We start from the raw sequence: 26,990 nt of genomic DNA on the forward strand, positions 1-26,990 counted from the left end.
AAGAGAAAGCTCCACAACCACACCCCTTAAAGATCACTGTTACTTATTAGTTTGTGTATTTTTTTAAATGTTTATTTATTTTTGAGAGAGAGAGACAGAGAGACAGAGTGTGAGCCGGGGAGGGGAAGAGAGAGAGAGAGACAGAGGGAGACACAGAATCCAAAGTAGGCTCCAGGCTCAGGGCTGTCAGCACAGAACCCGACGAGGGGCTCGAACTCTCAAACCGTGAGATCATGACCGGAACCAAAGCCAGACACTTAATTGGCTGAGCCACCCAGGTGCCCCTTATTTTGTGTATTTTTATCCCCTGTTTTTTCTTTTTCAACATTTTGTAGTGTTTTGCCCCTGCCATCAAAACGCTGCGAACGTATCTTAGTGGCTGAAGTTGTATGACTCTATCACAGTTTATTGAGCAATGACATTTAGGTGAGAACAGTGTTTCTGTTCCCTTTGCTCTGATGGAGGGTCTGACGGGTGGTAGACTTTTAGAATCTCTTAGAGGTATAGCATTTGATTTGACAGCCGTTTGTCACATGTGAATGGTGATGTGCTGTGAGTGTAAAATACAAACTGGTGGGGGCACCTGAGTGGCTCAGTCAGTTAAGCATCCGACTTCAGTGCAGGTCATGATCTCACAGTCCGTGAGTTCGAGCCCCGCATCAGGCTCTGTGCTGACAGCTCAGAGCCTAGAGCCTGCTTTGGATTCGTTGTCTCCCTCTCTCTGCCTGCCTCTTCCCCGCTCGTGCACTCTCTCTCCCTCTCTCTCTTTCTCAAAAATAAATAAACATTAAAAAAATTAAAATACATACCGGATGTTGAAAGTTTCATGTGAAAAAAAACCAAAATACATCATTAATGATTTTTATGTTGATATATATTAAAATAATAATATTTTTGATGTATTGGGTTATTATTATTAAATTTTCTTTCATGTATTTCTTTTTCCTATTTCTAATGTGGCTACCAAAACTTTTAAAATTACATACGTGGCCTTTGCATTCTTGGCTTACATGTGTGGCTCACAGTCTATTTCTGTTTAGATCATTTGGCTCCAGAGCCTGCCTTGTCCTTGTCCTTGAAGGAAATGAGGAGGAGGGCTGGTTTTCCTGTACTTTGGGTTCTTGGGGAAAAGGCCTATCCCTCTTTCATTGGCTGAGGGTTTCCAGAAAGAATTCTGATGGGCCCTCACCTCCATCCTGCCAGGTGGGGTGACCTCGCGCCCCCCCCCCCCGCCCCCACGGGGAATCGGGAACAACAACATCTGAGCAAATAGTTTATGACAGATTCCAGCTTAAGCTTAGCAGGACCATCAGAGGTCTCTGGAAGATAGAGACCAGCTCTTTCCAACAGAAATAGGACACAGGCCACAGATGTAATCTTAAATTTGCTACTAGCCGCATCCAAAACTAAAAAGAACCAGGTACCATGGGTTTCAATAATATAGCTTGCTTAACCCAATATATCACAAATATTATCACTTTAACATGTGATTGATACAAAGATGATTAATTTGATGGTCTGCATTCTCGTTTTCATACTAAGTCTTTGAAAGCTGGTGTGTATTTTAGTGCCACAACACCCAATTTGGACCAGCCACATTCCAAGCGTTCAACGGCCACATGCTGTCCTACTGGACACAGCCCACAGCCCCTCCCAGAGCTCTGACACCTGTCGACAATGATCCAGAAGTCCAAAAATTCCCACGGGGACCCCAAACGCCCACATCTCTCTGCCCAGCAACCTCGTTCCTACGAGGTTTTTTAAAAGGTGATGTATTCCTTTTGAGAAACAGAGAGAGAGTGTGTGTGTGTAGGGAAAGGGCAGAGAGAGGGAGAGAGAGTCCCAAGTAGGTTCTGCACCGACAGGGCAGAGCCCCCCGTGGGGCTTGAACCCACAAACTGCGAGATCACGACCTGAGCCGAAATCAAGAGTCAGACGCTCAATCGACTAAGCCACCTGCCCCGCCCCCATTCCTACAATTTTAATACAAACGTTAGAAACACTTCTTTGCCTTGAGGAGGAGTCTCAGTGCCTCTGGTGAATCCTTTTGCCACCAGGGAGCCGTGCTGTGGATCTGGGCAGGCCTCAGAGAAAGTTCCACCAAGGCCAGGGGGCGCACACCCTGGGCATAGCAGGTGTGGCACGCAAAGGTGACATTCAGTGGCAGTCTGGGGCAAGTGGGCTGGCCACACTACAGCAGACGCTACCAGGAGCTGGGGTGGTGATCAAGTTTGGAGCAGGGGCCCCAGATTCACACCCCAGCTCTGCCCCTTAGTTACGTACATAAACTCGCTTTTCCCACCTGTAGAATGGGGAGGACAACGGTGCCTGCCTCGTGGAGTTGCTGTGAGGGCTGAAATCACAGATTCCAGTGACATACTGGTACATTCTGGTGCTCAGTGGCTGTCAGGTTCCCTGTTACCTTTCTCTGTGGGGTGGCCTTTCCTCGTGCAGTGAACTGAACGGCCCCCGTTTCTTCCCATGCAGACTGTTCTCCTAAAGTGGACGTTCCAACCTGGCTATCTTTCTTTTCTAGTACTGGATTCTTTGTCTGCTAAAATATCTTCATGCCTGAACAGAGTGAACTCTTTCTCACCCCTAGTGTGTAGCCCACAGGGATCTGCTTCAACTTGGATGTTTTGGGGACTGTGTGTGATTGCCAAACCTTATGAGTATCTTTCACCGTGTACCATGTTGTATTGTATTCCAATTTAAAAAATCTACCGTTTCGAGTTGCTACGGTAAGAGCGAGGCAAGTCAAAACCAAATTTTCTACTCTCTCGTTGGTCATCGGGTGACGTGCTTCTGTTGAATTGATTGAATTTTGAAGGTTTTGTAGACTTGAAAAGAGCGATACCATGATCAGGTTCAGTGTCTTAGAAATGTCTCTTTTCTGGCTCCGTGACAGGATGGTTTGATACCCCAACCCCATACCTATGTAGATGTCAGGAGCACAGGTATGGTTATTGGTTTATTTCCCACATTTTGAAGCCATATGGGCACTGCTGGTGGGTGTGCTTTGGGTTTGCCATCACCCCACGCCTGAGGGGTCCATGGGCACCTGGTACTGAGACGCGGAGTTGATTCCTACCCTTGTGTGGTCTCTGCCTGTGCGAGAGTGTGGCGCCCACAGACAGCCTCACTTCACCTTTAGATTACTCTACACAAGGTGCTTCAATTTGATTTCAACTTTGTACACATCTGACTCTCTTCCTCGTGGCTGGAAAATCTAGAATCTGGCATTTTGATGACATACCGCTGATGGCCAGGTATGTAGTTCTGGAAAACTAAATCCAACTCTATCCAGCTCGGGAAACTAAATCCAAAAACATCTTGGATATCACCAAGCTTGCTTTTTGCTGAATATTTATTTACAAGGGTCTTTTTCTTTTCCATTTGGGGGAAACAGTTGGAAAGCTATCATTTCCAATTATTAGTGTATGTTGAGAGAATTAAATGATTCCCAGATGCTCAGGGTCCTAGAGCAAACCTAGGCTAGCCGGCGAAGGGCAGTCGGGTTGAAAAGTTGAGGGAGGTCAAGAGGGGGACGGGAGGGAGACCGCTGGCATTGTGCCGAGGAAGTCCTAGCTGGCCTGACCGTGGGCTTGGAGCTGGTTTTTACCCTTCCTCCCACCCTTGCTTCCCACTTGGTCTCCCTTTCTTCCTTCTCTCTCCTCCTCCTCCTTCTAAAATTACCAGCTGTGACACCGTGTTTTCGAGTTTAAGAATAAGGTTTTGAGGATGGCTGCAGCTGTGTAAATTAAGGAAGAGAGAGAGAGAGAGAAAAAAAGAATTCGAGCATAGTTCTCTTAGGAGATAAAGCCAGGACAACAGATCCCTCTCTCTGCTGAGATCCTTCTGGGTTCGGGTTTGTGTTACTTTGGTTCTATTATTTTAAACTTCCTTTTGAGAAGGGTCGGGCTGTTACAGACTTGCTCTGGTACTCCTTTTACTTGGAGCTACGCTCTTCCCAAACAGGAGACAGTAGCGTGAGACACGCCCGTTCACATCCCAGTGGCCTCTTACTGGCCGTGTGGCCTTGGATGCACTGCTTAGCTTTTCGATCTTCTCATACCTATCAAATGGGGGGGGGAGGGGGGAACAACCCAAAAAACACTTTTCTGTTAGGGTTGGAGTTAGGATAAAATTAGAACGTGTCTTAAAAAAAAAAAAAAGAATGTTTCTAAAGCATCTGGTATGACGCCTCGTATATGGTAAGATACCACATAATAAATAAATAATGGTAATGAAAACGGGAACCGCGATTATAATTTTCTTTTTTTTTTTTTTAATTTTTTTTTAACATTTATTTATTTTGAGACAGAGAGAGACAGAGCATGAACGGGGGAGGGGCAGAGAGAGAGGGAGACACAGAACCGGAAGCAGGCTCCAGGATCTGAGCCATCAGCCCAGAGCCCGACGTGGGGCTCGAACTCACAGAACGTGAGATTGTGACCTGAGCCGAAGTCGGCCCCTTAACCGACTGAGCCACCCAGGCGCCCCTCGCGATTATAATTTTCTATGTATTTATTCAAAAGCATCCCGGCAATTAAGCAAAAGGAAAATGTGACCACGGTCGCATTTCGTGGAATAGTGACACGCTGTGTGGAATTCCACAATATGTGCGATAGTGACGGCCCCGGGGAGTCTGACGCTGGAGAAGAGTCGTTTCCAGCTGTCTGGCCTGTCTACGCCCTCCACGTCTATCGTATCTGACACCACTTGGCTCACGGGGGGCTTGGTGCGTGGTTCAAAGGTCCATAGGATCTGAGGACTCTACAAATGATGTTGTGAGCCATCACATATAAAAGTCATAGGACCTTTTAAAATGTAGCCTTTCTATTGTGAAGCCTTTGTGTTCCATAATTAAAATGCATCTTCCTGGAGGTGAAGCTTTGGAGAAACGCCAGGTCGCTTCGGAAAGCCGGCTTGTGGGGCGCCCACAGGGGAGCCTCCTCAGCCACAGCGGGCCGGCTCTGCTGCCTCGGCCTCTGGCTGTTCTGGGTTTCTGAGCCCCTCTGCCGGGTGGCCTCTGTCATGCGGCACCTGGACCCAAGACGGGGAAGAGCCGCTCACCACCACTTGAAAAACCAGGGTCAATGTCGGGGCTGGGTGGTGATTTTCCAAATGAATGTGTCCACACTGGCCTGGCTGCTCTTCCTGGAACCTCTCATTACTGCCATGGGCAGAAGCCCCACTGCACGGACCTGGATGCCGCAGGGATGGAGAAACGGATATTTTATTTATTTTTTCTTATGTTTATTTATTTTGACAGAATGAGAGAGAGAGAGAGAGAGAGAGAGAGAGAGAGAGAGAGGGAGGGTGAGAAAGCAGGAGCAGGGAAGGAGCAGAGAGAAAGGGAGACAGATAATCCCAAGCAGGCTCCCTGCTGTCAGCGCAGAGCCTGGCTCGGGGCTCGATCTCACAAACCGTGAGATCACGACCTGAGCCGCAATCAAGAGTTGGACGCTTAACTGACAGAGCCGCTCAGGCGGCCCAAGAAATGGACATTGTAGACTCTGGCTGATTGTTGCTGGAAGGGAACCCGAGAGCTCAAAACAGGGAAGGGAGAAGAAGCTAACTGGCAGAGTGCTGGTACCAGATTCTGGGCCCTGCTGGTCTCTGATGGCACATCCCCCCCCCCCCCCCCGCCCAAGCCTGAACTGAGCCAAGGACCCTTCCCCAGGGGAGGGGGGCTGTGTTTCCCGGCAATGCCAGCCACCCCCAAAATCTGCTTCTAGGTCTGGGAGAGAAGAGTTCTCTCTGTTCTAGCGTGGACAAGCACAGGCCTCAAAGTGGACAGACCACAAGGTCCAGCTCAAGTTCTAGCTCTCTGACCTTGGGGGCGGCATCCTCTGAACCTGTTCACTCCCCTGTAACACAGGAGCACATAGCACTCCCCGCATTGTTAGGATTGCATGAGCCACTCACTCTGTTTGGAGTGTCTGACCCCAAACAAGAACTCAGTATGAGTCTCCTCTCACTTATTCCTCCCTCTGGGCCAAAGTACCTTCGCGTCCAGCACCTTCTTTCTCTGACAGCTCAACCCTCGGTAGGTGCTGTTTGTAGACGCCTGTCGCAGAGGAGGAAGTGGAGTCTCCGACAGATGACACGGCTTGCTCAAGGTCAGAGAGCTAATGAGACCCAAAGCTGGGACCAGAACCTCTTTTCTGGAAAGTTTTCCATGCGTGAGCTTAGATCCCGAATCGTTCACTTAGTGGCCAGGTGGAGTCTGGGAGAAGTTCCTCTCTACGTCGGCGCTGTCCACAAGAACTTTCTACAATGATGGAAGGGTCCTCTGTCTCCGCTGTCCGGGATGGCGGACGCTAGCCACAGGTGGCTACTGAGCACCTGGAATGAGGTCACCTGAAAATCGAGGGTCAGTTTCAGGGCAACGTGGTTCAGGGCCACTGAGGAACCGAACGGTGAATTGTACTCAACTTTGCTTACTGAAAATTGAAGCTGGGAGGAGCCAAGTGGGGCTAGTGGCTTCTGGGTGGGGCGGCCCAACTTTAAGACATACTTTCTTCCTGTACACGGAAGAGGTTGTCACCATGAGAGCCGGTGTGGATTCCGCGAGGTTCTGTGCGTGAAGCCCTGCCCGGTGGCGGGGCGCCTGGTGGTGGTGAGTGAGCGTTAGTTTCCTTCTTGCTGCCCTGGGCTCTGCAAGTGGGAAAGCCAGGCGGCCCTGTCTGCAGAGTGGAGACTCGGGCATAGCCACACGCAACCGCCCGGCAACACTGATCAGCAGAACGCGTCTCCAGCCCCTGAGCCAAGGAGGTTTGCCGCTGGGCCAGCCAGAGGCCTCGGCTTGGCCAGTGTGACTCACGCCCCAGCCTGATGAGGGGGCCTCAGGTAACCGAGGCTAACAGTGGCACTTAACCTAGAACCCTCCCTGCCCACCCAGCCCCACTGGCCACACCCGTGAGGGAGCAGAAATGGGCTCAGGGCAGAGATGGGTCTTGCTTTTGTGTCTCTACATCGTCCTCATCCTGAGAAAGTGGCAGGTAGGGGAGGCTTCCCGTGGGTGTGCGGGGGCAGCAGCCCCAGCCAACCGCCCCTCGGCCTCCCCTTTCTGCACAGGGCCTGTTAAGTCGCCCCGGCGTTAAATATTTTAGCAGCCTGCTGATTCAGACACTGACTGTGAAAGTGTTTCTGTTTCCAGGGAAGGCGCTGGCACCCGTCTGGGTACTGATACTTTTAATGGCCTTTCCTTTTGCAAAGTGGGCAGAGGTGGTTGGGAATAGAAACCTCAGGGGAGGGGTGCCTCTATGCCCTGGGAGCGGGTCAGGTGAGCCACGGTGCCTGGTGGACGTGGGTCAGCGGTGAGTTCTCAGGCCAGGAACCCCCCCCCCCCACCATCCTGGGGAAGGAGGAAAGCAGGGCCCCCGAGGCTGCCCCAGGCCAGCCCGGAGGGCCAGAGGAGGAGGGGCTGGAAGTGAGGCTGAAAATGAAATCAGACCGGAGGGAGGGGGCACGTTAGGCCACCTGAGTTCAAATGCAGACCTTTACTCTCAGGGCCCAGATGATTGGTCATGCGACTGCTCCCAGCCTTGGCTTCTTCACAGATAAATGGGGCCACCGATGTCTCCTGGGACTTAAAGGGGCATTTAAATGGGGACTGCAGGAAGCAAGACACAGAGTACTCTGCACCAAGCCAGCTTTCAATAGCTGGTGGCTATGACTAGTATAGAGCTGGGGCCTGTCGGCTCCTAGAGAGCCCATGAACAAGGTCCCTGAGCTGCAGGGAACCCCGCAGGCAGCTCCACCCCTCACAAGTGGCTCAGCAGTCACCCCGCAAACGTGCACCCAGGCCGGGTGCTTGGAAGGGAAGCCAAAGTCTCCGCACACAGGCTCTGCCACTGGAAAGAGGGCTGGGGTAAATTGGTAGTTGGGCTGACCGGCTGCAGGTGAGTAGTGCAGAGGTTTATTGACTCCTAGCTCAGTGCTCACCCACTCCGGAGGGATCAGGTTGTTCACCAGCTCCTGTCTCCTCACTAGTGCTTTCCAGGGGTCTGTACCTCGTCCCTCCTCCAGCACGGGATCAGGAGTTGGGTTATGATTCTGAATTCTCTGTTTAGGGGTGCTTGCTCAGATACGTGCTTGGTGGTCGTCTCGAGAGAGGGGGGAGTCTTGGCCTGTGGCCAAGAGAGTAAGTCACGATCTTGTTTCTTTGGGAATGTGAGCCTCGCAGACGAGGCTCTTGGTTATTCAGCACCTGATACTCGGCATGGCACACAGTGGGCACTCCATAAGTGCTTGCTGAATAATTCAACCCAACTGGCTATCAGGTGAGTTGGAGGCATCCTGTCCTGGAAAATCGGGTCAGACGGGACTTAGAGGCAGATGCTGGGTCTCACTTTGGGCTCTGACATTAGACTCTTAGCCTCAAAGCAATTTCCTTAGCCACACTGAGCCTCAGTTTCCTTGCCTGTAAAGTGTGTATGATGCTAGGGCCTCCCACATGGAGATATTACAGAGATTACATGAGAATAATATATGTAAAGAGCTTAGCAGAGTTTCTGCCTGGCACACAGTAAGCACTTAAATATCAGGGGTAATTGTTTTTATTATTACTATCATTATTATTTCCATCATAATTTGAATGACTGTAATACTATTATTTTTTAAATGTGTATTTTTGAGAGAGAGAAAGGGAGAGCGAGCGTGCTGTGGGGGAGGGGCAGAGAAAGCGGGAGACAGAGAATCCCAAGCAGGCTCTAGGCTCTGAGCTGTCAGTGCAGAGCCTGACGCGGGACTGGAAGGCACGAACCCATGAGATCAGGACCTGAGCCGAAGTCGGACGTTTAACCGACTAAGCCACCCAGCGCCCGGTGATAACACTATTATTAAGGCAGGTTACTTGGCAACACGGGTTCATTGACACATGAACTAGCAGAGATGTGCTGCAGTTCATTTGCATCTGCCTTGGATTCTTTAGACCACGGCCATCACTACCCTCTAAAGATTCTTCTTCCTCAGCCACCAGCCTCCCCACCGGGGTGGCTTCAATGTTGCAACATTATATTTGACGCAAGGTCAGGCCATTCAGCTCACATGCGGAATGCATTCTTTTCCTTGGGGAACTAGGGCTTTGGGGTTAACCTCTTGCCAAGAGTGGCTGTAAAGTAGCTGAAACCTAACATTTGCGGGAGGGAGGGAGCGCCTGTGTGGGTGAGCCCGGCTGGGGCTACACCAGCAGAACGCGTCTCTGAGTGCATCTTATGGGACAGATTGCCCCGACTATTCTGGCACATCGTTTTGAGCTGCTGGCCCATCCCAAACCTCCTAGAGGAAGGGGCGGGGCTGAAAGTTGTCTGTCCTTGCCTAACTGCCAGACATCATAGCACAATGGCTGCAGGAGGAGACCCTTCCTGGCAAGCGACCGAGCACCTGGTGTTTGAACATGCATGGCCAGAGTTGGCAGAAAATGAGACTTTGGGGGCGGGGTGGGGGGGGGGGGGTGCGGGGAGTACCAAGCCTGGGCGTGAGGTCTCAGCTCTAGGCCAGACGGCCTTTCCGGGCCACCTGGGAAGCCAGCTCCTCTGGCTTCTGAAGCATGGTAGCAGGGATGCTCAGCCTTTGAGACGGGTACCGCCTCACGCCTGGCTCAGAGACTCATAGTCACGAAATATCACAACCGGAAGCTCCCTCGTTTTACAGTCGAGACGCTTAAGACCCAGAGAAGGTGTGTGACTTCCCTAAGGGCACACAGCTTGTCAGGGGGCCACTGGTCCGACTTGTTTTGAATACGGTTCTTCTGGCCTCAAGAGCATGCTCTTTTCAACCCCTGGCACTGGAGTGAGCTAGCATTGACTCTGCCAAGTGCAGCAAGCCACCCAGGTGAGCCTGGTACCAACGGATGTTCCAGATTGTTTTCTGCAGAGGGGTGGAAGTGGTGGGAAGCGATCTTGTCCTTGGATCACGTCTGGGAAAACCACATATGCCAGCTTACTTTAGCTTCTACTTGCAAAAACAAGTTACGTCGCGGCCTCTGTGTCATGCTGGCTCTGGCTTTTCCTTCGCTTGTGGCCGGTGGCATTTGCAGGCAGATTGCAGAAAACCCGCTGCGCAACGCGAGCTGGAGGAACGCTCACGGATTCTCTAATTGGCCACGACTTGGGAAGCGTGCGGATGCTGATGGGGAGGGCAGTCTCGGGCGAGAGTTCTAGAGGAAGCTCTGTCGAAACTTGAGCTTCGTCTCCTTCTCGCTGACTGTGTCTGTGTGAGCAGTTTACTAGAAAACCCTCAGAGTGGTTTCTCTACAAGTTTTCTTTACAAACAGTTGGGCCGTGAGGTCTTGGGAGGTAAAACCCTCTTAACGATCGTTGCAGGGTTTCGTTTTGTTTTTGCACGAAGATGGGAAGCTTGTCTGGTGGAAACCACCAGGCTCCGTGTTGAGTTGATGTTTATACCTCTTATTTGGTTCCTATTTTACCTTTGGCGGAGAGTAATTATTGTGTCCAGATGGTCCCCCATGGGGGGCACGTTTTGCTTTTCAGGAGCTCCCCTCACGTTCTGGGGTTGGGAGCTCTAACTGACCCGACGGGGGGAGGTGGTGACACTTTTCGGCTCCTTCCCCCAGTTCTGAAAAGCCATAGGCTCTACAAGTCCAGTGAAGGATATTCTGTGCCTTCCCTTCTAAATCTCTTCTCGTTTGACATAAAAATGTGGAGAAAGGTGTAAATATATACAGAGGCAGATCCAGACTTTACAGGTTTGAGGCAGGCACTTCAGCGCGGCTGAGAGATGCTGAGCAGAATCACAAGCCCTTGTCCCCAGGGTGACCCTCTGCCTCCCCCTCCCCCTCCTCATCAGCCCTCTCGGGACCACTTTCCTGTTCAAGACCAAATGTGGGGCTTGTGAAGCTCTCTCAACCCTCCAGCTCTGCAGGAGTCCCTCCCTCCTACCCCCTACCCAAGCATCAACAGTGTTTTCTGTAGCCTGACCACAATTTTAAGACAGGGACAAATAGATTACAGTTTCTCATATAGGAGTTCATCCTTTACAGAAGAGCGTGGGTGTCTGAGCCAGACAGACCTGGGTTCAAATCTGGCACTTATTTGGGACGGGGACTCAGGGACTCAGTCGGGTTGCTGAATCACTTGAAACCTCAGTTTCCTCATCTATAAAATGGTTATAAAGTTAGCCCCTACCTCTCAAGGATTCAGCGGGATAGTGAGTGGGAAGTGCTTGCTCGGGGCTGGCCCTTTTAAGAGCGAGCGACAAGGTGTGGGCCTGGTCTTATTTTTTTAGCACAGTAGGCTGCGCATAGTAGGCCCTCAACGGATGTTTGTAGATCGATTGTATCTTGTCCAGCGGGTAGATGGTGTGTCTACATCCCTCGAAAGCTATCTGTTGACTGTTGACGAGGTTAGTTCCACTAAACAACAAAATCACGGTGGCGATAAGCCATTCGCTCGTGCCTTTATTCCCTCCCTCCAGCCGAGGGCCTCCTACATAGAGGTCCTGTGCTAGGAGATGGGGGGCAGGGACTCTCATCCTCGGCACCATCGACGTCGGGGCCTGGGTAGTTGTTGCGGAGGGCCGTCCTGCACCCGGTAGGATGTTTAAGCAGTACTAGATGCCAGAAACATCTTCCAAGTCAGACGATCGAAAATGTCCCCAGCTAACTGCCAAATGTCCCCCAGTGGGCAAGGCTGGTCCCAGAGAGCCACTGCTCTAGGGCTGTGCTCTTCCCAATGTGGCTCCCTAAACTCACAGCCTCAGCATCACCCAGGAGCCTGTTGGACAGGCAGAAACTCTCAGGTCCTACCCCAGGCCTGCTGAGTCAGAATCAGCATCATACAAGGTGTTGGGTGACTTATTCACACATCAGAGCTCAAGACGCTGCTAAGTTCACAGGCCACCCTGTGAGTGGCAAGGATCTAGGGCACTGGCTTCAACCTTGGCTACGCACAGAAATCTCCTAGAGAGCTGTAAAAAATATTGATGTTTGGGTGGGGCTCCCAGAGTTTCTGATTTAATCGATATAGGGGTGTGGCTGGGGCACAGGGCACTTTGAGAGTTCCCCAGGTGATTCGATTGTGTGGCAAAGTTTGAGAACCTTTGAGCTGGTCTAAGGAGTTTAGAGGCCAATCAAAGACTCGGGCTGCAGATGCTGATGTTGTCTGGTGGGGAAATGAGACATCTGTGTAGACTGAACCGCACCCTGTAACCACCCCTCACTCCCAGCCCCTCTGGGCCCTCACAACACCACAGCTGTTCATCAAATGTCTTATTTTTTAACCATTATGCCAATATCACACCGATACTGGACGCTGACTCCTGAAGAAGATTACTTTTCTGCCCAGGAAGACATTCCGGCAGGCAAAGCTTTCCTTCCCATTTGGTCAGTGACTCACACAAAATTAGGACAAGGCCAAGTTCAAATGCGGGCCGAGCTGAGCACAGGTTCTGGCAACGTGGGTTTTGTGCGCACTCAAGGAAAATTCCAAGGCCCTGTCTAGAAATTCCCGACGAGGTAAGGAGTCCTGTGGAAAGCTGCCCCATACATTTCCTGCACATCTTTTGAGTTCAGGCTGACATTTCATTTTAGCATGGGCGGAGGTAATGGCTGAATTTTTTGAAGGCCTGAATTCCGCCTTACAAATATTTCTCTCCGCCCATACAGCTAAGTTTTGATGGGTTGCGGTTCAGGAATGTACCTCGCCGCTTGGACAGCCCTTTGTGGAATGCGAGGACTTCTCTGAGAAGCCCAGAGCTGTGATTCCTTCCAGAAAAAACTGACAAACAAATAACAATGACAGAACTTCCTCAGAGTTTACTATGAAGTACATCATATTCTATTAGCATGATGGCTGAGCTCACATGACAGAGCCGGGCACTGGTCCTGGGTTCCTCATGGCATATTTTCAGCTGACAGGTTCAGAGCATACACAAGTAACTTAGGGACGCCCGGCTGGGTGGCTCAGTCGGTTAAGCCTCCGACTTCGGCTCAGGTCATGATCTCACGGTTCGTGGGTTCAAGCCCCACATCGGGCTCTGTGCTGACAGCTCACAGCCTGGAACCTGCTTCAGATGCTGTGTCTCCCTCTCTCTCTGTGTCCCTCCCCTGGTCGCACTCTGTCTCTGTCTCAAAAATAAATTAAAAAAAAAATTTTTTTTTAAATAACTTGAAGCTTAGCTCTTGGTCAGTGTGGACTGGTTAGGGGTTTGGGTTCACAAACACACAGCCTGTGTGTGAACGTAGTTCTGCTGGATGCCAGCTGGGATAGAGACCCCCAGGTCCGTTTTCTCCTTTGTCAGCTAAGGACAATAGCCACAAAGGCTCATAGGAGCATTAAACGAGAGAAGAGACAAAAGCCACTTAGCAGAGTGCCAGCTGGGTAGCAAAATGCTCGCAAATGTTAACGAGTACTATAGTTTTAAAAAAGTTTTTCAGTTGCCTTTTTGGTTTCCTTTATCTGATTGTTGAGTGGGGAAGGCAGAGAGCAAGCCGTCATGTGGGAAGTATCTTTGCCACCTTTCCCAGCTGGCAGCTGAGGGGATCACCTGTTAGGTGAGCGTGCTTTTTGGGGTTGGGTCTCTGGTGGCTGGGGGAAGCCTTGAGATCTGTCTTGCTGCAGAAGAAGGACGTTAAGGTGCCGTGAGGTCCTAGCTGGAAAGGCTGAGGGAGGCTGGTCCTGGGGGAGGGGACCCTTCTGCCAGGAGAGGGGAAAGGTGGCAGGGATGAGCCCTGGGCCGACAGTCAGCACAGCAGGGACAAAGCCCGTGCAGGGGCAGCACTGGGGGAGACTAGGTTTTCTGCCCGCAAGCCGACCACACTCTGGTTCAAGAGACAGCACACAGGCATTAGAAGACAAAAACAGCTCAAGGCCCTAATCATCTTTGCCTTTCGTTTGGCAATTGATGTAGGTGGCCACCAGCCCGGATCCCGAAGGTATTCTCCGTGAGGCAGGGGGTTTGTCACTTCTGTCCACGCCTGTCTGCCAGCACCTAGGAGGACCTAACCCACTGAAGGTGCTCAAGAAATCTTTGTTGAATGAGCTAATCATAGACTCGTTATCACAAAACGTTCCTCGGTAGATTCAAGAATAGATTTCATTCTCACTACCTAGAGCATTCTATGTTTCTTCTCCTGCCCCCTTTCCTTCTTTTCTTAGCTCAACATTTCAGCAATGTCATTTAGTGATGTACCACCTTGAAGACTTACCTTATCGATAGACCGTTCGTATCACTATCTACTTACTGTTTGTCTTTCTACTGCTTCATTTGTATTTCCTTGTATCATGTTGTTCCGTCCCGGGGAATCTCTGGGAAGTTAGAGGTTTGGTGTGCTAATTACGTTTCTTTCGTAATATGCGTTAAGTGCATAACTATTAAAATATCCCCAGAGGAGTAATCTTAATACGGTAACACCTTTTTATACTCTACAACTCACCTTAAGTATTCCCTCTTCTGGAAAATCTCCCCGTACCTCTTGCAGGGCTGATGAAATATTCCCTTTTTGCCCCTATCGTGTAGTAGCCATTCCCTCGTCTGACCTTAGGAGTGAGCACAGAGACCTTGCACAGGGCCCCAACATAGCAGGTACTCGATAAGTGATTTTGATGGGCTGAACGAAACTCCTTGAGTGTATCCAAGTTTACACCGTCTGGCTACACGTAGGTGCCCCGACCAGAGGCCCTGTTATTCCATGAGGACAACATTCAGGGGCTCAGTGTTCCTGAGCTCCTATTCGGGTGCCCGCCAGCAAGTCAGATACATGAACTTCCATTTAGACCCACACCCCCAGCAAAGAGCGAGTGTGTTCTTTGTCCAGGGAGATATCACGTACTCCCCGTCGGTTAACCAGCCAGCCCTGTGTATTTCTAGTGTCCGGCCTTATTTCCCAGATTTCTCCGTGTATCCGATTGTGGCATTGGCAGTCCAGGGAGCGGCCCTTGGTCCAGTGGGGCAGAAGCAAGTCTTGGGATAGAATGGAAGTTCCTTTCAGTCTACTGAAATAACTTCAGTTGTATTTACTGACGTAACCTCTACACCCCACGTGGGGCTTGAACTCACAACCCCAACCGAGCTCAAGAGTTGAATGCTCTTCTCACTGAACCAGCCAGGTGCCCGTAAAAAATAACTTCTAGTATACACACTGTACCCTCTCCTTCTTCAGGCACAAGTGCCAGCTACCCCTGGGGTCGGCTAGTGTTCCTGGTTCCATGCTCCTGCTTCTTGCCTCTCCAGCTTGAGCCTGTCTTTCCAGGCAGGGTCCTGCCTTATACGGTTTTGTCCCCCCCGTGGGCACCCAGGACAGTGACTGCAGATGCTCAGGGAATATTTTATTAGTTCGCAGGTATTTTTGTGTCGGGCAAGTTTGGGCACAGGTTTCTAGCCTGGCTCCCCACGTTCGTGTGGCTTGTCACTTCTCAGCCACAGCAAAATACCGTTGCCACAAAAGAATATTAAAGGAAACTGCAAACAGGTAGCCAAGCCTTCTTTAGTGGACAGGGCAGGGGTGTTTCCTAGGCACCAATTTGCCTTTTGTAGTCCAGAAGGCTCCCTTGGCAAATGGTCTTTCATTTGCTTTATTGTGGCTTGCCATCCCTTTCTGCAGCCTTAGGTTTGGTATCTGCCAAATGAGCACTTCTCAACATCACTGAAGTTGATCGTTCCGTCAGGGTGCTTTTCAGGATGCAAGTAACAGATGGCCCAATACGAGAAAACCTCGGCCATAATAGGTCCAATCCCCTCGCCTGCAGGGAGTCCAGAGGCAGGGCACTGTTAAGGTCGAGTAATTCATTAGCTCATTTCATCTCCCCTTCTACCCACATGTGGTCTGTTGGCTGATGTCCTCCTGGTCATCGTTTCAAGCTGCCTGCGGCAACACCAAGCATGAGCCCTCGAGACCACGTCAAGAGGCAGGGGGACATCTGGGCGGGAGATACACCATCTTGTGTCTTCTCTGAAGACTCAGGACAGTGTCTCCATAAGCCCAGTTGACTTCCCTTTCTGTCTCACTGGCCGAGGGTCACATGTCACATGTGTCACGATTATTGGAACATAAGCAAGTCCATAAATAGGGAGAGGGAACCTCACTTTTGGAGACCACCAGTGACCCGCACCGCCAAACTTTTCTTCAGAGTTTCTCGCAGTGTGGTTTGGAAAGCGTCTCGGCCCAGAACATGCTTGCTAACATGCACATTCTTGAGCCCCCCCCCCACTTCCCTGACCTACTGAACCAGAATCTCTGGGAGCATTTTAACAATAGTCCAGTGGGTCTCACGGGCACTGAGTTTCAGACGATAGGTCTGGTGTTTGTGGTGGTCTCATTGACAGACCGTAGGCAATCCTTCGGCAATGCTGATCCCTTTGCGGGGAGGCTGAGAGAGCAAAAGGAAGGAAGAGTTAGGCTTCAAAATTTCCCTTCCCAGTCCTTGCCTTTTGGAGATTCAAACAGAAATATTAACTGATGCAGGGGTGCCCGGGTGGCTCAGTCGGTTGAGCATCCGACTTCAGCTCAGGTCATGATCTCGCAGTTCGTGAGTTCGAGCCCCGCGTCGGGCTCTGTGCTGACAGCTCGGAGCCTGGAGCCTGCTTCGGATTCTGCGTCTCCTTCTCTCTCTGACCCTTCCTCACGCATGCTCTGTCTCTCTCTGTCTCTCAAAAATGAATAAATGTTAAAAAAAAATTTTAAAAAGAAATATTAACAGATGCAATGTTGATATCTAGGATTTGCTTCAAAAATAATCTGGGTAGCAACGGGGAAGTGAGCATGGGAACAAAACAGAAATGGCCATGAGTTGATAATACTGAAAGCGGGTAAGATACATATTATACCGTTCTCTCTACTTACATTTCAAAAAAAAAAAATCTCCTTCCGGGAAACCTGCCCGGTCCCGGTGCAGCCTTTGACCTTGGGTGTCACTCTCCTTCTTGAGACTCAGGCGGGATGCCAGGATTCCAAAAGCAATGGTTCTTTTCTATAAAGCAGTGTTGCCACATTTTATCCCCCCCACCCCCGCCCCCCAGCTTCTCTCCAAACGAACCTTCTCTCCAAACAAAATCTTGTGTGGAACCCAAAGATAATGACAAATAACAGTGGGAGAGCTCTGGTCATAGGCACTATGGGTGCCTCCCGGGCAGCCTTTAAGGTAACCCCAGAAACCCTAGAAGAGAGATTAGCAGCGGCTGCACGACAGCAGCCAAAACAGTGCTGAAAACACTCATACAGACAGCATTTCTGCAGAGGCCTTGGCCCTGTACTTAGACCCAAGAAATCCTTCGGATGTGAAGATTCAGTCCTGGATGCAGTTACTAAGGCACGTGCTTTCTGCCTGCGATTCCATCTTTTTCTATAGTTTCCGGGTATCCCAAGTCCCAAGGCACGAGCACACATCTTTCCTCCTCTGTACCAGCAGGAGGAGACAGGGAGTGCACGTTCACTATAGCTTCAGCTTTGCGGGCTGGGCAGCATGTCTGTCTGTGGCTGGGACCAGAACCGTGTGGGCCGGCTGAGAATTTCTGGTGTGGGTCAACTCCATCACTTGGTGGGATTTGAATCTCAATTTCCTGTGATATAGGGAGCTCTTGACTTCATCTTTTTTTTTAATGTTTATTTATTTTAAGAGAGAGAGAGTGGGGGAGGGGCAGAGACAGAAGGAGAGAGAGAGAGAGAGAGAGAGAGAGAGAGAGAGAGAGAATCCCAAGCAGGCTCCACACTGTCAGCACCAAGCCTCATGTGGGGCTCGATCTCATGACTGTGAGGTCATAACCTGAGCTAAAATCAAGAGCCTGAAATCAAGTTGGCTCAACCGACTAAGCCACCCAGACTCCCCTTGACTTCATCTTCTTTTTTTAAAAATTTTTTTAATGTTTGTTTTTGAGAGAGAGTGCAAGCAGGGGAGGGGAAGAAAGAGAGGGAGACACACGACCCAAAGCAGGCTCCAGGCTCTGAGCTGTCAGCACAGAGCCCGATGCAGGGCTCGAACCCACAAACTGCAAGATCATGACCTGAGCCAAAGTCGGACTCTTAAGTGACTGAGCCACCCAGGTGCCCTTTTGACTTCGTCTTCTAATGAGTATATCCTACACTGGCCCATGGCTCTGTCTGGCCGCCGGCTGCCTAACACCACAGCACTGTTTGAGCGTGGAGGTGCCTTGGAGGAGTGCTAGGGACAAGCCTTGCTCAGCCAGAGTGATCTCCTGCAGTGAGTAATGTTAGACGCTAGAAACATTCCTAGAATTCAAGATACTTTCATAAAATCCTTCAACAAAGAGTAAATCACAATAATAACCAGATACCTACCGCCTTGGTTTCCTATTGCTGTTGTAATAAATTACCACAAAATTAGTGGCTTAAGACAATATAAATTTATTTTCTTATAGTTCTGCAGGTAAAACGTCTGACACGGGTCTTAACTGCATTCAAATTATGGTGTCTGTAGGCGTGTGTTCCTTTCTGGAAGCCTAGGGAAAAATCTACTTCCTTGCTTTTCTGCAACCACATTCATTGGCTCACGGTGCCCTTCAAAGCTAGCATAGCATCTTCACGTGTCTGTCTGTCTGTGCTTCCATTGTCACCCTTCTTTCCCTGACCTCTCTTCTTCCCCCCTCCTTCACTTCCAAGGACCCTTGTGATTACTTGGGGTTCACCTGGATAATCTAGGATAATCTCCCTATTTTAAGGTCTGGTGATTAGCGACCTTAATTCCATCTACAATCTTAATTCCTCTTTGCCATGTAAATTCAGGTATTCATAGACCGTGGGGCTTAAGATGTGGACATTCTCAGTGCAGGGACATCACTTGGCTGACCACACCACTGGGTTTTCAAAGCCCAGTGGTATCTTCCTTTGTCATGAAAGAGATGCATCCAGCAGGTTTCACGTGGAAGGGACAGCTCCTCAAATTCATCTTAGCTCTTTGCCTAATTGGAATGCTTGAGCTTAACAAGGTAGAGAGTGGGGTTTTTGTTTGTTTGTTTGTTTGTTTGTTTGTTTGTTTTACCATAAATGGGTATGACCTGGAATTAGGGCACAAGGACACAGAAGACTGGGCATTACAATTCCCGCTTTTCCAATAGTGGATGGTATACACTGAAACAAATTAGAAGATTTTGGTCTCGGTTACCACACTTGTGAAATGGGTACATTAATACCCATTGTGAACAAGGAGTCTATTTAAAATTTTGTTTGTTCACTTATTTATTTTGAAAGAGAGAGTGTGAGCAGGGGAGGAGCAGAGAGAGAGGGAGACAGAGAATCCCAAGCAGGCTCCGCGCTGTCAGCCTAGAGCCCCACAAGGGGCTCCATCCCACAAACTGTGAGATCATAACCTGAGCCAAAAACAAGAGTCAGACACTTAACAGACTGAGACACCTGGGTGCCACCTAGGTGTCTGTAACAAGGAATTGATTTAAATTTCCATCAGAAATGTGGCTCTTAGAAGCATGGTGTTAAAAATTTTTTTTTTTTTTTTTTAGTGGAAGGTGATAAAAGTCTATTTCTTTATTCTACATGGAATTCTCATTCAGGGCCATCAAGCCTCGGGCATCTGTTTCTTTCTTTCTTTCTTTCTTTCTTTCTTTCTTTCTTTCTTTCTTTCTTTCTTTCTTAAATATATGATATTTATTGTCCAATTGGTTTCCATACAACCCCAGCGCTCATCCCAAAGGGCATCTGTTTCTTTAAGAGGAGGAAAGGAAGCGTTGAGTCATTTGTGAGTCTCTTGCCCTTTGGTCCCTGCATATAAAATATAGCAATGCTTTCTTGAAACCGAACTTAAAATAGGAAGCCTGGCATCCGCATATAGCCACAGACTCTTAATTCTTTTCCTTCTTTCTGCCTCGCTGCAGAAATAGCCAGAGGAAGGGTGAGCCTTCAGGGCGGTACAGGCAGGTAAGCGCCACTTCTGGGTATGAGGTCGATGTTAGCGCAGGAGTCGCTCTGGGGCCCTATAAGGGAAAAAATTACAACCAACAAGTCGCAAATGGAAACACAGGCTCCCTGCAAATACCGGGAAGCGGCTTGGCTTTAGTCTCTGCCTACTTCCGAGGGCAACGGCCCAGGAGAAGGCAATCAAGTTTGGCAAACTGTAGAGCACAGCGCACTCTAAAGCATCTGTGGTCGGGCAGGGTTATTCGGTCTCCGCAGATGAAAACAGAAGAGCCAGAATTTGGCTCCAAGGAACAAGCGAGGCACCATTTCATCCCCACCTTCTTTTTCCGGGGCCTGCTCCCGGCTCCCCAGCTGTGTGCCGATCGCAGGGTTGGGACCCAGGGCCCGCCCTCGGCCTCAGGCATTTCGCACGGTGCCTTCCCCGCCTTTGCCAGGCGTAGTGGAAAGCGCCGTGGAAAAACTCAGACCCGTAACAAGTGGTCATGACTCAAAGGCTCCTGGAAGTAGCCTGCGGTGCGTTCGGGAGCCGCGTCCGGGCCGCGCCGCGTCCGTCCGGCTGCGCCCGTCCCCCGCTCGCTCTGCGGCCGCCGGGGCCCCGGGGCTCCCGGGCGCGCCGCCGCCGGCCCCGCGCATTCCTGGCCCGGGAGGAGAGCGCGGCGGGCGCCCTGCGCGAGCAGCTGGCCGCGCGCGGGCCGCTCGGAGCGCCGAGAGCTGGGGGAGGAGCCTGGCCCGGCCGCCGCCGCGCTCCCAGTCATTGGCCTTTTGTGCTGCAACTTTGCCCGACCCTCGGGGGGCCGCGCCGCCCCCGCGCCCGCCCCGCGCCGTTGCCCCGGGAAAGTTTGCGTCGCCGGGCCGGGCCGTGGGGACTCCGCGCGCCGCCGCTCGGCTCGGGAAAGTCAGCCGCGTCCCCGAAGGAAGGCGACTCCGCGCGAGTCATCCGCGATCGCCCCGGGCGGGTAAGTGCGCCGCGGCCGCGGGCGGGCGCCCGGGGTCAGGGAGGAGACGGGCGTCCCCGGGACCTTGGCCGCCAGACAAAGGCGTGCTGGAAGTGGTAGCCGAAGCTCGCCCCGCTTTCCCCAGGAGGCACTGGCTGCGGGCAGGAAAGAGGCGAAGCACGCATTTGTGGCCCCTGCTGGCAGAGGAGTGTGTCTGCGGGGCGGCCGGCGGGTCCCGGGAGTGTGCCCGGGAGGCTCGCTCCGGCGCTGAGACCGCTCGGGGTGCGCGCCCGCGGCCGGGGTCCCCGCCCAGGGTCGAGGTCTCCGCCCGCGATCGGAGTGCGCGCGCGTGGCCGGGTCCTCGCCCGCCGTTGGGGTGCGTGCCCGGGGCCGCGGTCCCCGCCCATAGGTGGAGTCCCCGCTTGCAGTTGGGGTCGGGGACCGGGGTCAGCGCCCGCAGTGGGGTCCCCGCCGGTGACCCGGCTGTGCGCCACCCCCGCGGGGGCTCCTCCCGAGTTCGAGCCGTGCCACCCGATCGCGCGGGGTCACCCCCGGCGGGCCACGGCGGCGCGTGGATTAGCCATAAAACTGCACTGCATTTCCTCCGAGTTGGGGACTTTTAAATTCTCGAATAGTTACGTCAGCGGGGCCGAGCGCACTTCAGGGCTCCGGCGAGCACGTGACCCGCGGAGCTTCCCTCGGGCGTCCTTGACTCCCGGGCCCCCGCGGCGTGAGTCTTCCTTGGCCTCTGGACGTCCTCGAAAGGCGACTTCGAGAGTCCTGATTCCCCGCACTGGCCGAGGGCGCTTTCTGCAGCACGCTGTTGCCTTGGAGCTCAGGCCGTGTTCGTTGTCCTTCTCAGTGGTGGTCTTTCCTTAAAATGGCATCATCATCGTCATCGTCAGAGGGTTATCCTTGTTGTTCTTATCTGCTAGCTCTGCCAGATGCTGGGACAGGACCTTGTGGCCATGGGTTAAATACAACCGAGGTAGTGCGAGAAAGGGTGACTCCAGGCAAGGGTGGACTGGGGAGGTGGAAATAGGAGCTCTGTGTCAGGAAGGGCCCCCAGGGGGGCTCGGTTGCCGCTGAGACAGTGTGTAGGGGTGGGGGGTGGGGGTTACGGCCGTCCCAAGCCCCTACCAGCCGGGTACTGGAGATTCAAGGGTCCTGGTGCTGTTTTCTGTTTTATGCCAGAAGAGGGCGGAGATTCGTTAGAAGGCAAAGAACTCTGTGTTCTTCTTTCTCTGGGATTCTCTATGAGGCCACATTTCAAAAGCTGTTTTCATTGTAGTATTTGGAAGTGACTTTGGAAATGTCTGGGGCCATGTCCCGAGGCTGGGTTTCATCTGTGGTTTCGTCCATTCCGAATCACTTAACATGTTTCAGAGTCGAGTCTTCACGATTGTTTTCAGGGGCCCTGTTGAAGTTGGTGTAGCTGGAACTGGAAGGAAGGGTTTGCTGGGGATTGGGGAGTGGACTACGACAGCCGTGGACTTTGAGCAGCTCAGGCTGTGAGGTCTTGGAGAGAACAGGACCGGTTGTGCTGCGCAGGTGAGTCCCCTGGGGCTCCTGCTCACAGGCTCTGCCCTGGGCTCAGGCATTCTCCTCGGAGGAGAGCGGGAGCAGGAAGTAGGTCAGGAGCTGCCCTCCTTGTGTAGATGCCACGGCCGGACTCTCGGGTGCCCGGTGCGTCCTCTTCGTCTCGTGCATTGTTGCTAGTCCCTCAGGTAGGCCAGGCACCCTAGAGCCCGACCCACCACAGGCTTCACCCGCTTATGGAGATGCACTGAGCAAATGCGCCCCGTCTGGGAAACCTGGACAGAAGCTGCTCCCGGTCCCTCTGTTCACCTCCTTCCTCTTTGTCTCTAAGTTTGAGCCCTTGACATTGATTATAGCTGGAGGGAAACTGGAAGATCCAAGTTGCATTTTACGGGTGCCCAAAGGGAAAGTCGGACAAGTCCAGAGTCACATGCGAAGGTGGGACTCAAACCCAGGACCCCAGACACCTGGTGCGGTGTGCCTTCAGCCAAGTCCTGGCGGCCTCTTTGGTCTCATCCTGCTTCGTACTGTGGTTATTTATGTTTGTCATTTCTGTGGAGACAGACACTGCTCGAGGGAGGACCTGCCTAGTTTGTAGTACACCCTGCAGGAGTGACACGGGCCTGGAAAGGGGGGGGGTGGTCAGTGGTGGTTGAAGTGAATAAGACACAGCCCCTGCTTTCAAGGAGCAGTGTGTGTGTGAGAGAGAGATACTCCTGAACATACACCTGCTGGTCAGGCTTTACGAGGAGGCTAGTGCCCAGTAGGGGATGTCTGGAAATGTACGAGGGTGTTTTGCTTGTCACTGTGACCAGAGAGGCCACCACTGATATCTCTCTGGTGAGGGTCTGGGATGCTGTGCATGGGATATTCCTGTACAACCAAAAACTGTCTCGTCCACAATGCCAATAGCACCCCCTAGAGAGGACCCTGCAAGGGTCAAGGGTTTGGGGAATTGGGAGAGACCAATTCTACTAGAAGATGCATGATGGGGGTCTATGGGCTTTTGAGGCCCCAGGCTGCAGGTGTAGATGAGGCTGGGAGAGACCGAGGGCTGAGTTTAGAGCACGTGTGTGTGTGTGTGTGTGTGTGTGTGTGTGTGTGTGTGTTCTTGGGAGATTCGGTTCCACAGCCAAAAGCAAATGGTTCGTGGATGAACTGTGGTTTGGGTTTACAGGCCCTGGTACCTTTTGCACAATCAGGAGAAGGTCTAGGAGGCTGGTGATCGAGTCTCTGACTCTCCCCGCGCAGAGGAGCAAAGCGAAGGAGAAGGCTGCAGAACTGGGTGCCCTGGTCTCGCCCACTGTGACGCATGTGAAATCTGGCTCGGTGGCTGGGTTTTGTCTCCCTGTCCCTCACCGAGGTCACGGTCCTTTGTCTATAACCTCAATAATCATTTCCACAGCAACTCACTGGGATGACAGAGCGGCCCAAGGGTTACGGAACCGTTCAGGACAAAGGAAAAGGCATGAAAAAAAGAAGACCCAGGGAAACAAAGCTCCCAGTTTAGAGACTGAGCTCCTATATTTGAGTCTCTGCCCCACTCTCGCCAACTGTGTGCCCTCGGGCAGGTCACTAACCGTTTCTGAGTCCCCATTTCCGTCTCCTCGTGGTGGGGACACATACTCCTGCCCGCCTGGCTCCATGGAACTGTGGGGGCAAGTGCCATCATGTGCCCGCAAATACCTGGCAAACTGTGACGTGCTGTGCAAACAGGAATTCCTGGTTCTGTTTCTCACCTGGTTATGATTCAGTCCCTAATACCTCCAAGAGCTGATTTTTATTGTTATTATTTTTATTTTATTTATTTTTTAAAGGTTTATTTATTTATCTGAGAGGGAGGAGAGAGAGAGGGAGCGGGCGAGCACAAGCGGTGGAGGGGCAGAGGGAGGGAGAGAGAATATCAAGCAGGCTCTGCGATGTCAGCCCGGAGCCCGTGGTGAGGCTTGAGCCCACGAATTGTGAGATCGCGACCTAAGCCACAATCAAGAGCCGATGCTCAACCGACTGAGCCATGTAGGCGGCCCTCCGAGAGCTTAGTTTTACTCTTAGGATTTTTAGGTGGGAATGAGACGGTGTGCTAGTCAACATCGTTCTCTTATTTGGAAGCCGCTCAGCTAGCCTCCGGTTTTGTCTGTCCTCCCGTTTCATTGGTCATTTCTATTTTGCCCAGAAAACAAGTAAAAATAACAGAATAGGAAACTCACTTCAGCTCTACCCACAGAGAGCAAATCTGGGGAGAAAAATGGAAAGAAAAAGCAGCTGCTGCATGGGCTTATATGCAGGTGTGGCTGTTTCCAGCCGCCCTCATCCCTCTCCCTGTGCACCTGTGGCCACGTGGGCCACCCCCCCCCCCCCCCCCGCCATCTGTGTCATTTACAGCCATGGCTTCTGGCCAGCAGTCCCAGCTTCCAGCTCCCGAGGGCAGGGGCTTGGTTCACATCATGATGGTTCCCCCAACGGGAGCCCCGTTCCAAAGAGAAAAGGCTGTAAGAGGTTGGCTCATGTTGGCATCAGGAACATCTTCTCCTTCCATCTTTTATCCTTCTGACTCTCAGCTTCCCATGGCTGCCTGCCCTCCAGCTGCCTCCTTCCTGCTAAAAAAGGAGAAGGTTCGGTATCTCGCGTGTCCCTTCAATGCAGCTCGCCCAGGAACCTGCATTCGACAGCTCCCTGCGTCGAGCTCCCAGGGTATCTGGCAGTCAGCCATGTGCCAGGGTCTCCCTCATCGAGGGCTGACCAGACCCCGCCTCATGTCTCCCGCCCTCCCCTCTGGAACTGGGGGTAGATGCCTTTGTTCCTTGCAGAGGGTCTAGGCTTCACTGCATTCTGTGTGCGTAGGGAGAGCTGTCCCGGGTATTCGTGCTACTTGTGTGGTTTTGGAACCAGGGGGAAAGAAATCCGTGACCGTCAGAAGAAACTGAGGATTCAGCAAGGTTTACAAACACCAACAGGTAAACTTTGGCCTTGTCTGTGTAAAAACACTCAAGGCATTCGTTCAAACTCCGGCGTGCGAGCTGAGATGCCCGCTCTTACGCTCGAAGAAATTAGAGAGGAAGCCGGCCCTGGTCTGAATTAAGGGGCAGCGAGGGCACTCTGGTGGCAGCAGCTGATAACATCTCTGTTGTTGCTACTTTCCATGCATCCATATCGTCAGCAAATATCTATTGAGCGCCTGTGATGTGATTGACACCATGCTTTACACATGCTTCGAGCCCTTATCTCTTTCAACAATCTTTTCAAGTTATACAATTTGTCCCCATTTCACAGGGTCAGAGTCTGAGGCTCCAAGAGGTTAACAAACTTGCCCAGGGCCAACATGGCTAGTAAATGGCAGAGCTGGACCCAGGCTCAGATCTACCCTCTCCAGAGCCTGTGCCGTCTGGTACTTAGACTCGCTACCCACCTACCCGCCCTGTGGACGACTCAGTTTGATTTCTGTGCCAGTGTTCTGGTGGAAAAGAGTCACCTGTGGGTTCCATGCACTGGCTTTCGGGAGAAGTAGGCACCCTGGGCCAGGATCTTGACCCCAGAAGTGCTGGCCCGTTTGGCAGGTGTCTTGTCTCAGCCTTGTCCCTTTGATCCGGGGGACAACTGCATCATCACTCCCCTGAGCGTGTGGCTTTTCCCAGCACCTGGGTGGGATAAGTTCATTGTCTCTTGAAAAGAACAGTGGGCACCGCCTCCTTGCCTCGTCCTCCTGGAATGACTTCCTCCCCTTTGGGCTTGTCATCAACCCCCGTTCTTGCGCCCATTAACCCCAAGGGGTGTGGGAATGGCAGCCCAATTTTAACGCATGATTAAGTTGTACACGAGAAAAACGTCTCCTTCTGCGCCTCCTCCCTACCACCAGGCCTCCTGGGAGCTGGAGCCTTGAGTCACCAGGTCACTCCCTCCCTCCCGTCCTTAAGTCCTAACCAGGAACCTGGCCCCTGGCCAACGGGGCACTGTCCAGGCCTTCTCCCAAGCCAGGCCAGGGGCTGAACCTCTGGAGCCTCAGGGTTTGCAGGTCAGAAAATCACTGGGCTGGAAGGAAGCAGAGACGATGAACTGTCCAAACCTCCTCTTCTGGAGGGGGCGCCCACAGCCCGGGGAGGGAAAGGGTTCGCCCAGCTCGCCTGTGCCGGCTGCTCACCTGTTTTCCTGGGGGAGGCAGACCCCGCCCGGCAGCTTTCCTGTCACTGTTCACGGCTCATCCTGGAGAGAGATGCTGCTTGGGGCCGCGCGACCCGTCTGCCCTCGAGGCCTGGGGTCAGAGCAACCAGGACGGTGCTCGGCTCAGGGTGGCTTTGGGTAGAGCGACTTCCCTGCCCAGAGACTCCGTTTGCTCTTGGTGAAATGGGCTGTCGCGTTGCTTCAAGTGACAAATGGCCTGCATAGTGCCTGGCACACAGTGGATGTTCATGAACATTGATTCCCTTTGCTGCCACCTGGATTCCTTCCTGTCCCATGACGTGTGCTGGCATTCACACGGAGCCAGGGGTTTCTGCGGTGTGCCCACACCTGGGGGCACACACCTGGGCAGGGGAGGGGGGGCGTGCGGACTGGGACTGCGACAAAGCGCTTCCTTCTGGGGTGTTCTGTGGGGAAGGCCGTGCTCCCTGTTGTGTTTGTATTCGTGATGCGGAGCGCGTCCCAGGTGCCGGGTCCTTTGCCAGAGAAAA

At 52.2% G+C, this 26,990-nt stretch overlaps 1 protein-coding gene across 15 annotated transcripts in view; it reads left to right on the forward strand.

Moving 5' to 3' along the window:
• The window catches only part of TACC2 (transforming acidic coiled-coil containing protein 2), a 211,914-nt gene that overhangs the window by 68,061 nt on the left and 116,863 nt on the right, over positions 1-26,990 (forward strand). The gene's annotated exons all lie outside the window — the stretch shown is intronic.

This window comes from Panthera pardus, unplaced genomic scaffold (assembly GCF_024362965.1).
Source record: "Panthera pardus isolate Hobbes unplaced genomic scaffold, ASM2436296v1 HiC_scaffold_22, whole genome shotgun sequence".
In the NCBI taxonomy this organism is placed as follows: Eukaryota; Metazoa; Chordata; class Mammalia; order Carnivora; family Felidae; genus Panthera; species Panthera pardus.